This window comes from Squalius cephalus (assembly GCF_949319135.1).
Source record: "Squalius cephalus genome assembly, chromosome: 6".
Lineage (NCBI taxonomy): Eukaryota > Metazoa > Chordata > Actinopteri > Cypriniformes > Leuciscidae > Squalius > Squalius cephalus.
The window spans coordinates 715,567-727,670 of record NC_137127.1 but is presented as its reverse complement, the minus strand read 5'-3'; the positions used below and the strand labels follow the sequence as shown (position 1 = coordinate 727,670).

At 38.6% G+C, this 12,104-nt stretch overlaps 1 long non-coding RNA gene across 1 annotated transcript; it reads right to left on the bottom strand.

Annotated features, from left to right (window-relative positions):
- Window positions 1–8,796: 8,796 nt before the first annotated feature.
- Window positions 8,797–11,592, bottom strand: LOC307160224. The gene is made up of 3 exons (XR_013821513.1): window positions 11,464–11,592; window positions 10,767–10,893; window positions 8,797–10,569 (listed from the first exon to the last, which is right to left on the bottom strand). It is a non-coding gene; the product is annotated as an uncharacterized lncRNA (long non-coding RNA).
- Window positions 11,593–12,104: the final 512 nt, after the last annotated feature.

The window sequence follows — 12,104 nt, the reverse complement described above, 5'->3', positions numbered from 1 at the left end:
TGTTTGAACAGTGTTTTTCTATGTGTTTTATACAGATAAATAAATGTGTTGCCCCAGGAAGTGACATCGCTCCATTCCTAAAAGTGTAACAATTACAGTTATTTTCTACTGTATTATAGTCAGAATTACTGTATTTTTAACTTTTAATCACTTTAAAGCAGTGCATCAAATGCCTCTATGATGAATAAATAATAGTATTTAATTGTATTTCATAGTATTTCAATAATAATATTTTTATTTTTCATTAGATACTTTATTACAGTACTTTTCTACTGTATTATAGTCAGAATTACTGTATTTTTAACTTTTAATCACTTTAAGGCAGTGCATCAGATGCCTCTATGATGCCTCATAAATAATAGCATTTCATTGTTTCTGTCATGATACATTAATGATAATGGTATTTTCTGTGTCACGCTGCTTTTTCTTTTGATTCTGGGGTGAAATGTGACCCGGACACGCTTCTGGCAGGTTTCAGTGAGATTCACCCGTTTACTAGAAGTCCAGGGATTTACTGATACTGTTTCTCAAGATTAGCTCGGATTTCATTCCGTAGAGCTCAGATCGAAAGCTGGAAGTTCCCCGGAGAGGAAAATATTAATAAATCAATCAGAAAGTCCTTATACCCTCATGCTGACATCACCAGGAATGAGTGTGTCTCATCCTTACCGCAAATACGCGTTTATCTCTGTCTGACAGCATCTACATGACCGGACATCAAATCTGGCTCATGCTTCAGTCCCAGTTCAGGGGACACATATTAATTAATTAATTAATTAATTATCATGTTCAAAAGTTTGGGGTCGGAGAGATTTCGAAAAGTTTCTTCTGCGCAGCAAGGCTGCATTTATTTGATCAAAAATACAGTAAAAAAATTGTGAATATTATTTAAATTTAAAATAAGTGTTCTCTATGTGAATATATAGTAAAGTGTAATTTATTCCTGTGATCAAAGCTGAATTGTCAGCATCATTACTCCAGTCTTCAGTGTCACATGATCCTTCAGAAATCACTCTAATATGATGATTTGATGGTCAAGAAACATTTATGATTATTATCAAAGTTGAAAACATATTGACTAACAAAACTGTCATATTTTGGTGGAAACCATGATACATTTTATTTTGCAGGATTCTTTGAAGAATAGAACATTGTTCATTTGAAATACTTTTTTTTTATAACATTATAAATGTCTTTAATGTCCCTTTTGATCAATTTGATGTGTCCTCATCGAATAAGAGTAGAACTTGTTCTATAGTTTATAGAGTAGTTCATGTTTCCTGCTTGCCGTTACTAGTGTCACCATACATGACATCATTTCTCTCTAAGCATGCAATCACACAACACATTCACAGGCCTAAAATCAGTTTACAGTGTTCCTTGATACTACAGAGAAACTGTGGGCCGCAGGAGGCGTCGGGACACTCGTTCAGGTTGCAGGGAATCGTTCTCGGGTTCTCACACTGAGATTGACAGACAGTCGGAAAACAGTGTCAGCCAAAAACAACGCCCACCTGACACGACCAATCAAGAACAGGAAGGAAGTGACAGGAATATTAGAGCAAGGGCAAAAAAACACCTTAAGTAAACTTCCAGCCTCTGAAACAGAGAGATACATGTGCAAAACAATCAGCGAGGGCAGGAGAGTTCGTTTATGAGCTGGAAACCGGAAGAATATTCCGCAGTCTCGATGCAATGAATCTCTCAGCACAGAAAATAACATTCAAACAGAGGTTTGTCTACAATAGAGGAAGAATAAGCACTGAAAAACACACCGCTTCAAAAGTAGAGCCGCAAGACTATAGGCTAGTGTGATAGAGTCACTGAACCGGGTCAGGGTGAAGTTAAATATATTTCAACTAGTCATTGCTAAATGCATTGGCTGCATTTAGTTGATCAAAAATACAGTAAAAATCACGAAATATTATTCCAATGTAAATCAGCTGTTTTCTATGTGAATATATAGTAAAGTGAAATTTATTCCTGTGATCAAAGCTGAATTTTCAGCATCATTACTCCAGTAATTTCTGCATTAGCTGTTGGCCAGCAGCCCGTGAGGGGAGAGATTACACAGAGAAAAGAAAAGGTGAACCGCCTTCTCAATCAATATCTTCTGCCCTCTCCGGCACACTGCGACTCACTCCACTTCCTATTGTGGGGAATTTCCTGTGCTGAGAATGAAAGAAGGAAAGAGAAAGAGAAAAGGGGAGAAAGGCACGTAAACTTGCCTTGCGTAACCTCTTCCTCAGGAGGGGAGGGGGCGCTGTTTATTGATCTTAGTCACACGCATGTTATAAAGAGGAACTTTAGTATAGGCCGTTAGCACGCTATGGGAATCTGTGGAGGTCGCGCACTATCGCGGCAGCCTGACACAATGATAAGTCAATCTCCCATTCAGGAAAATTTCCTGGAAATGCCTAGGAATCGCTCTAAAGGGAACAAAAAGTGCACATTGTACTAATTCTGCACACAGATCTGCCCGAAGCCAAAGGTCATCAAACACGGCCTGTTCAAAAGTCCTCTGGCTTGTAAATGAACAACAGTGGCTTTAATCTTCCTCACTCATTAATCGCTGCCGCGCGTCTGTAATAACAGACTGTCTAACGAACCGCAGATGATAGTAACAGGGGTGGATCATGTGACCTCTGAATGCCTCTTACACAAACATCTCGACCCACACTAGATTATATTTCTGCACTTCAACAGGAATATCTGGATTGTAAATGAACACAAAGCTCGTTTGTAGTGGTTTTAAATTGCATCTAATGTGATGGAGGGGAAGCTCTGTGATTTCAGGACTACATTCATCACGCACTACGTGTTACTGTCATACGTGTTACTGACATACATGTTACTCTCATACATGTTACTGTCATACGTGTTACTGTCATACGTGTTACTGACATATGTGTTACTGTCATGCGTGTTACTGACATATGTGTTACTGTCATGCGTGTTACTGTCATGCGTGTTACTGTCATGCGTGTTACTGTCATGCGTGTTACTGTCATACGTGTTACTGACATACGTGTTACTCTCATACGTGTTACTGTCATACGTGTTACTGTCATACGTGTTAATGTCATATGTGTTACTGACATAGGTGTTACTGACATACGTGTTACTCTCATACGTGTTACTGTAATACGTGTTACTGACATGCGTGTTACTGTCATGCGTTACTCTCATGCGTGTTACTGTCGTGCGTGTTACTGTCATGCGTGTTACTGTCATGCGTGTTACTGTCATGCGTGTTACTGTCATGCGTGTTACTGTCATGCGTGTTACTCTCATGCGTGTTACTGTCATGCGTGTTACTGTCATGCGTGTTACTGTCATACGTGTTACTGACATGTGTGTTAATGTCATGTGTGTTACTGTCATGCGTGTTACTGTCATGCGTGTTACTGACATGCGTGTTACTGTCATACGTGTTACTGACATGCGTGTTACTGACATGTGTTACTGTCATGCGTGTTACTCTCATGCGTGTTACTGTCATGCGTGTTACTGTCATGCGTGTTACTGACATGCTTGTTACTGTCATATGTGTTACTGTCATATGTGTTACTGTCATATGTGTTACTGTCATATGTGTTACTGTCATGCGTGTTACTGTCATCCGTGTTACTGTCATGCGTGTTACTGTCATGCGTGTTACTGTCATGCGTGTTACTGACATGCGTGTTACTGTCATGCGTGTTACTGACATGCGTGTTACTGACATGCTTGTTACTGTCATGCGTGTTACTGTCATGCGTGTTACTGTCATGTGTGTTACTGTCAGTACTGTCATGCGTGTTACTGTCATGCGTGTTACTGACATGCGTGTTACTGTCATGCGTGTTACTGACATGCGTGTTACTGACATGCTTGTTACTGTCATATGTGTTACTGTCATATGTGTTACTGTCATGCGTGTTACTGTCATGCATGTTACTGTCATACATATCACTGTCATCCGTGTTACTGTCATGCGTTTTACTGTCATATGTGTTACTGTCATCCGTGTTACTGTCATACATTGTACTGCCGTGTGTTACTGTCATACATGTTGTTGTTATACGTGTTACTGTCATATGTGTTACTGTCATGCGTGTTACTGTCATACGTGTTACTGACATACATGTTACTCTCATACATGTTACTGTCATACGTGTTACTGTCATGCGTGTTACTGTCATACATTGTACTGTAAATGTTGAAATGATGAAAAACAGCACATGCTGAGTTCTAGGTCATTTGATTCAATGAATCTGTCACACTAACTTCACATGTTCCGCTTCACACGCCAACCAGGATCTCTCAACTGATGACAAGGATGATGATGGCTGATTCCTCTGCCAATCTCTAGAACCTTCAGTTCCTTCATGTCTAACATACTGCGTAAAAGAGGGAGAATTTATAATACTCGTAATTTAATATATTTATTATTTATTTAATAACATATCAGCAACATATTCATGGCGAACTCAAGAGTAAGACAGTTTAAAGCAGAGTTCTCAAACCGGTTCCACGGAGGGCCTAGTGTATGCAGGTTTTTGGTCTTTCCCTTCAATTAGTGCCCAATTAAGACCTAGACTACCAGGTGAGGGGAGATCTTAACCAATTAGTGACCTACTCAATCAGTTTGGTTCAAGGTAAAAGAGAAAACCTGCATACACTAGGCCCTCCGTGGAACCGGTTTGAGACCACTGGTTTAAAGGAATACTCCACCGTCTTTTCATATTAAACTATGTTATTCCCTTAACTAAGACGAGTTGATACATACCTCTCTCGTCTCAGTGCGTGCACTCAATCGCTCTGGCGCGCGGCGAAACTTTGTTCACTCAGTTCATTCAATAGGGGCCAAGCAGAGAAGCTACTAAACACCTCCACGTTTTCCCTATTTAAACACAGTTACTCGCGTAGTGTAACTCGACCTAGGACGGTGACACAAAACAAAACGTTGCGCTTTTCTAAGCGTGTAAAATGGATAACTATATTGTATGGCGGAATACCATAGCAAGTGCTTGTAAGCACTTCGTCTTGGCGGAGTAATATCTTCACCAGAGGGAGCGGGGGCCGGTGAGAGGATTTTTCACGAGTGAAGATATCACCCCGCCAAGTCGAAGTGCTCATAAGCACTTGCTATGGTATTCCGCCATACAATATAGTTATCCATTTTACACGCTTAGAAAAGCGCAATGTTTTGTTTTGTGTCACCGTCCTAGGTCGAGTTACACTACGCGAGTAACTGTGTTTAAATAGGGAAAACGTGGAGGTGTTTAGTAGCTTCTCTGCTTGGCCCGTATTGAATGAACTGAGTGAACAAAGTTTCGCCGCGCGCCAGAGCGATTGAGTGCACGCACTGAGACGAGAGAGGTATGTATCAACTCGTCTTAGTTAAGGGAATAACATAGTTTAATATGAAAAGACGGTGGAGTATTCCTTTAAATAATCATAATAACAAAATCTAAACTAGATGTATACAATCATTTAACAATATCATCTCTACAAACAAATAAAACAGAGATAACAACAATAAAAATAGTTATATAAAATCTTTTTTTCCGAGGAGAAACTTTTCTAAAATGTCTATTAATGTAGTTTTCTGAATAAAAACGTTGCCTAGAATCATATTAAAGCAGGACACTCCAATAAAATATGCTCTACAGTCAAGGAATACTCATAAAAACCTTCCCCTTTCAATAGATAAACATGGGCAAGTCTTGCACATACAGTCTGGTTATTTCTATTCTCAAAATGAAAACAATGGTTAGGTCTTTCATTTGTAACTAGATGACAGTCTCTTTCTCTGTACCTGATAAATGGAGATGGACAGGCACACGCTTCGCCCTGAAACACACCTGCTCCTGGACAACAGGAGGTGACATCAGCATCATGACCACACCATGACAGTATCACACCACATACCATAGGAGAAAATAATAACAACATCAATATTTCACATGATATTCTTGATCCTCCTCATGCAAGGGACCCCCACCCTAAAATTTAATAAGCATCTATCTTTAATAAACTGTTGAGTTACATAATATATTCTTTCTACTCACCAGTTCTGGAGATACTGGCATGTGGAGGAATAGACTTATCTTTAGTAGGCAGTTTAGAGAAGTGGCTGGAGGACTGAAGACTGGCAGATGAAGACACAAAGAAGACTGAATTGCACATGTTAGTATTGCACAGGCTAGTATTGCACAGGAAAGCATTGCACAGGTTAGTATTGCACAGGAAAGCATTGCACAGGTTAGTATTGCACAGGTTAGTATTGCACAGGCTAGTATTGCACAGGTTAATATTGCACAGGTTAATATTGCACAGGTTAGTATTTCACAGGTTAGTATTGCACAGGAAAGCATTGCACAGGCTAGTATTGCACAGGTTAATATTCCACAGGTTAGTATTTCACAGGTTAGTATTGCACAGGAAAGCATTGCACAGGCTAGTATTGCACAGGTTAGTATTGCACAGGTTAGTATTGCACAGGAAAGCATTGCACAGGTTAGTATTGCACAGGCTAGTATTTCACAGGTTAGTATTGCACAGGAAAGCATTGCACAGGCTAGTATTGCACAGGAAAGCATTGCACAGGCTAGTATTTCACATGTTAGTATTGCACAGGCTAGTATTGCACAGGTTAGTATTGCACAGGCTAGTATTGCACAGGTTAGTATTGCACAGGAAAGCATTGCACAGGCTAGTATTTCACAGGTTAGTATTGCACAGGCTAGTATTGCACAGGTTAGTATTGCACAGGAAAGCATTGCACAGGCTAGTATTGCACAGGTTAGTATTGCACAGGTTAGTATTGCACAGGAAAGCATTGCACAGGCTAGTATTGCACAGGTTAGTATTGCACAGGTTAGTATTGCACAGGAAAGCATTGCACAGGCTAGTATTGCACAGGCTAGTATTGCACAGGTTAGTATTGCACAGGCTAGTATTGCACAGGCTAGTATTGCACAGGTTAGTATCGCACAGGTAAGTAGTGCACAGGTAAGTATCGCACAGGTAAGTATCGCACAGGTAAGTATCGCACAGGTAAGTAAGTCACAGGTAAGTAGTGCACAGGTAAGTATCGCACAGGTAAGTAAGTCACAGGTAAGTAGTGCACAGGTAAGTAAGTCACAGGTAAGTAAGTCACAGGTAAGTATCGCACAGGTAAGTAAGTAACAGGTAAGTAAGTCACAGGTAAGTAAGTCACAGGTAAGTAGTGCACAGGTAAGTAAGTCACAGCTAAGTATCGCACAGGTCAGTAGTGAACAGGTATGTATCGCACAGGTAAGTAGTGCACAGGTAAGTAAGTCACAGGTAAGTAGTGCAATAGATAGATAGTCAGGTAGAAGTTCAGGGTAGAACAACGAGACCAGACAATGTGAACTGGGTGTGCTGGTGTTTATGGTGACTGTTATGATTGCGTGCAGGTGGTGTTGATCAGTAATCAGGTGATTAGGAATGTGTGTAGGAATCTGTTGCTGAGGGCATGATGATGGTTAAATGTGTTTATTTATTCACATTAAAATTTTTCAATTCGTATTTATTTGTACAGCGCTTTTCACAATACACATCGTTTAAAAGCAGCTTTACAGAAAATTCACGAGTCCACATTACAATTTAGAGTGTTCTGTTATCAGAGGTGACAGTCTAAGTTATGCATTTCAGAAATGTACATATACAAAGTCACAGTTAGCTAAAAATGTATTAATTTAAACAATGTAATAATTTAAGGCAGAAACAAAACTATTTAAAAAATATTTTAAACTATTTATTTATTTTACTCAATTTTTATTGTTTGCTTAATTTAATATAATTTTATTTAAAATAAATATATTTAATTAAACAATATTTTAAATTAATAAAAAAAAATGTAAGTAATTTAATTTTAAAGGAACACTGTGTAAGAATTTCTCCCATCTAGCGGTAATATTGTATTTTGCATTCAAACGAATAGTGCTCTCTAGCGCCTCACTTTTTCAAATGCGTAACGTTGCAACTACGGTAGCCATTATGTACCAAGAAGCTATGACAACATGTCTTCCAATAGCACTTCGTCGAGTTTAACTATACATGTTCTACTGTTATGCTGCCTATATAATAAAGTACACAACCGAGCAATGAAAAAAAAGCTTGTAATTTAGACCGTAACATTGACTTACCTGTCGAGAAGAAAGCAGGCGACTTCAGCGTCTTTCTCCTTCATTAGCTCTTTCCACCTGGGAAAGGCTATCCCGACAGTAACCCTCTTTTTTTTTAAACGCCGGTCACGTTTCCTTTTACGTTCAATTTTTGGCTTTTTTGGCGACGAGGATTCCTTCTCCTGTGGCTCGGCGTAACTATGATCCTGCATTATGAAGTGTGCCGGGGCCGTGACCAGCGTCTCTGAACTCCGTGTCCGTTCCAGCGGGTTTCAGTCACATGACGCCGGCTCTGAACGAACACGCGATGTGGAAACGGGTTGAGTTAGGCTAGTGCTTTTTGTCCCTCTCTGCTATTATAGTTTTTCAAGATGGCGGAACAACATGGAAACCTCCATGGACTTACCCGTCCCATGTAAATAAAGATAAGAAATTCTTCGCTTACGAGGATAAGTCAGATCATTGGCAGAGGTCATTTTACACCAATCAGAACATATTTATGAATAAAGACATTGATTTTAGCAAATCAAATACTTAAAAACTACACAGTGTACCTTTAAAAGTATATTTAAAAGCATCATGAAGGCGAATAAATGATGACAATCTTCATTTTTGTGTGAACTATCCCTTTAAATAGAGACAGATGGAGACAGACATTGACAATGAAAGTTTTATTATTCATTCAGCAATCATAAATAGCTTATGCAAAAACAAAGCAACTGCTGGCAAAGTTGATATGAGAGCACATTTGATATGAGTTGATATGAGAGCACATTTGCAGGAATTATACAGATTTACTTCAGACGTAAAGTTCCTTCATTACACAAGAGTCACAAAGAGTATCAGGTCAGTGTTTCAGGAGGAAGATTTGATCGAGAATCATATTGATAAATACAAAAAAATAGTAGATCAACACTGTACATACATCAGATCAGGCACACGGTACAGGTGTCAGCATATTTACACGAGGTGGATCACATTCTGGGATGTAATGAAACAGAAAACAGCTTCAGTGTTTGTTGTCCAGCTTTAAGCTTATGAGAATATAAGGCACTCTAGCAGCTCCGGCACTCGCTCTTATCTCGGCTCTATATTTGGAAGCACAAATATGTTATCAGCTTTTGAGTTTTGAAAGGATAAACTCACACAGACGTGCATCTGCATTTGAGAACACAGATGTATGAGGTGAGATACATGATAGAGGTGAGACTCTGGATTACGGCACGTTCACACCAGGACGAGAGCTATGAAGATGATGATAAACATATAGATCTAAGAACCGTTCTCCGTATTAAAGAATAGCAGAGTTCACGCCACAACTATAACGATACGGATATGAGGAACCATATCGCTTTCAGCTGTCGAACGATCAAAACACTGACAGCCAATCAGAATCCACTCGAATTTAAAGGGCTTGCGCATTTAAAATGTAAGACGACATTGTGAAGTAAATCGTTGTTTTTTGTGTTGTTTTTTATTCCACTATTGACTTGGTCAGCTAAACTCAACCGTTAGATTAGATCGATTACACTAGACTAGTTTCGATGCGCACGAAACGCAGCGGCGGCCATTTTGTGACTATTGTTTTGTTCATTGTTGGATTATGAGATACAAACGCGTAAGTAGTTGATATGATGGACCACCTGTCAAAAAATGATTGATTGACAGGTGCCCCGCCCCTTCCGGTGACAGGTACCCGCCCCTTTTGGTATAGGATCAAAGGGATCAAAGAAGATCAGATGAGATCAAAGGAGATCAAAGGATCAAAGGGGTTTGACAGCTAGTTTTGACCTATTGACCCTCCTAACCCTTGATCATGTAGTTATTGACAGCTAGTTTGGGGTTTTGAAGTCTTTTGATGCCATTTGATATTGACAGAAAGTGTTTTAATAATTATGTCATGGCTATGACAGCTAGTTTGAAAACGATTGATGTCTTTTGATACTGACAGAAGGTTCTGAAGACACTGTTATAAAATAATTATGTCATGGTATTTGACAGAAAGTCTGATTGTTTGATGCCTATTGAAGCCTTTTGAACATGACAGTTAGTGTGTGTGTTTTTGAAGACACTGTTATAATAATATAACAGTTAGTGTGTGTTTTTGAAGTTGGTGTCACAGGATTCTCCTCCCTACATATTCCTGAGCGTATCCGGGCTGTACTGTGAAAACTGATAAGGAAAAAACTGTGGAAGTTTATCTCACACAAATGTTGAAAAGCCATTCAGTTCTTTTAAAACAATATAAATGAAATGTTTATAAAATAGCTTACTAAAACCTCACACCAAAAGTTTAAATAAAATAAGAGTCACAAAAAATTGCAATGAGTCTCTTAAAGCGTGTGTGTGTGGAGATCAGACATCAGAGGAGATGTGACCATCTGTGTCACGGGATTTCCCCCTGCCACCCTTCGCATTTGAGTTCTGACATCTGAAACGTGTTGTTCAGACACTGTGATTAAACAATGTCATACAAAACACATCATATCCTTAATAATTATCGTGCCAATTAAACTAAAGTTGAAAAACATACTGTTCTCATGCTCATTTCACTAAGGTTGAAAAGCCATTCAGTTCTTTTAAAACAATATAAATGAAATGTTTATAAAGATCTTACTAAAACCTCACTCAAAAAGTTTAAATAAAATGGAGTCACAATAGATCACAGAGTTTTTACTGAAGCGCCTCTCCAGCACAGCCCCGGCCTGAGTGGTGCGCGCGCCCTCCGCATTCTGACATCCCCCTCCTTCTGCTCCTCCACATTCCAGAGCACAGTGATAGTGAGAAACAGAGATTTTTTAAAATAATGTATATTTCACACAAATAATATAATATACAATAATATAAAATAACATCTTACTGAAACCAATTCTTTCAGTTTTAGATAAACAAAAGAATAAAAAATCATCTTACATAAAACATTCTGTTCTTTAAAAGAATATAAATGATTATAAATAAAGATCTTAAAAGTGTGGGGCTCAAAAATAAGTGTCATTTGGAACTCTTTGATCAAAAAATATATTGATAATGATTAGTTATGCCAAATGATAGTTTGGCATGCATGGGATTGTGTGTCCATATGCTAGTGAGAGAGAAATACATTCTACAATGATATAAAAATATAAAATATATCTTCATTAAATGCCGATTTTGTCTATTCTACTAATGTCTATTCTTTAATCCAAAATTACAAAAATGGTGTGCACATCCCAAACACCCAGATTGGGCGCAGGACAACTAAATGATATAGACAAAATAAAGAAGTGTGCGGACTTTTTTATTTGATTCTTTAATCCACACATAAATCACAAGCGCATAATATCACCTGCTCAAGTACTTCTTGATGAGTTTCTTCTGTATTAAACATCGACTCTTCTCAGTCAGATCGTCGCAAGATCTCAGGAATCCTCTCACACTGCTCGTGTTCACGCGCTCCATCGCTGCACTTGTGTGTGTGTGTGTGTGACTTGAACGATTCAAACTTCCATAAAGCCAGGGTTGCCAGGTCCCAGAAATATTTCCAGCCCAATGACAACTCAAAACCCGCCCAAATGGAATAAAAACTAGCCCAATTTTCCCATGTCCAATCAGATTAGACAACGGCTGGATTATTAACTTCTGTCTTCAGCATCTGATGATTATAGATATTATCTGATATTATAGTTACTTTATTCCTTTATGGTTCAGCATTTAATATCAAATTAGAGGTTATGGTTTTATTGTTTTACACTTTTCAAGCAATTTCTGTTTGCTTTAAACAAGCGACTTTTTATTTTCATATTTAGACTTGATAGAGTATTTTATATTTTGGAGGCTTTTTTTGTTAAAGACCCTATCCTTAAAGGTACGCTGTGTAGGAATTTCTCCCATCTAGCGGTGAAATTCTATTTTGCATTTAAACGAATAGTGCTCTCTAGCGCCTTGCTTTTTCAAATGCGTGTTGCAACTGCGGTAGCTGTTATGTGT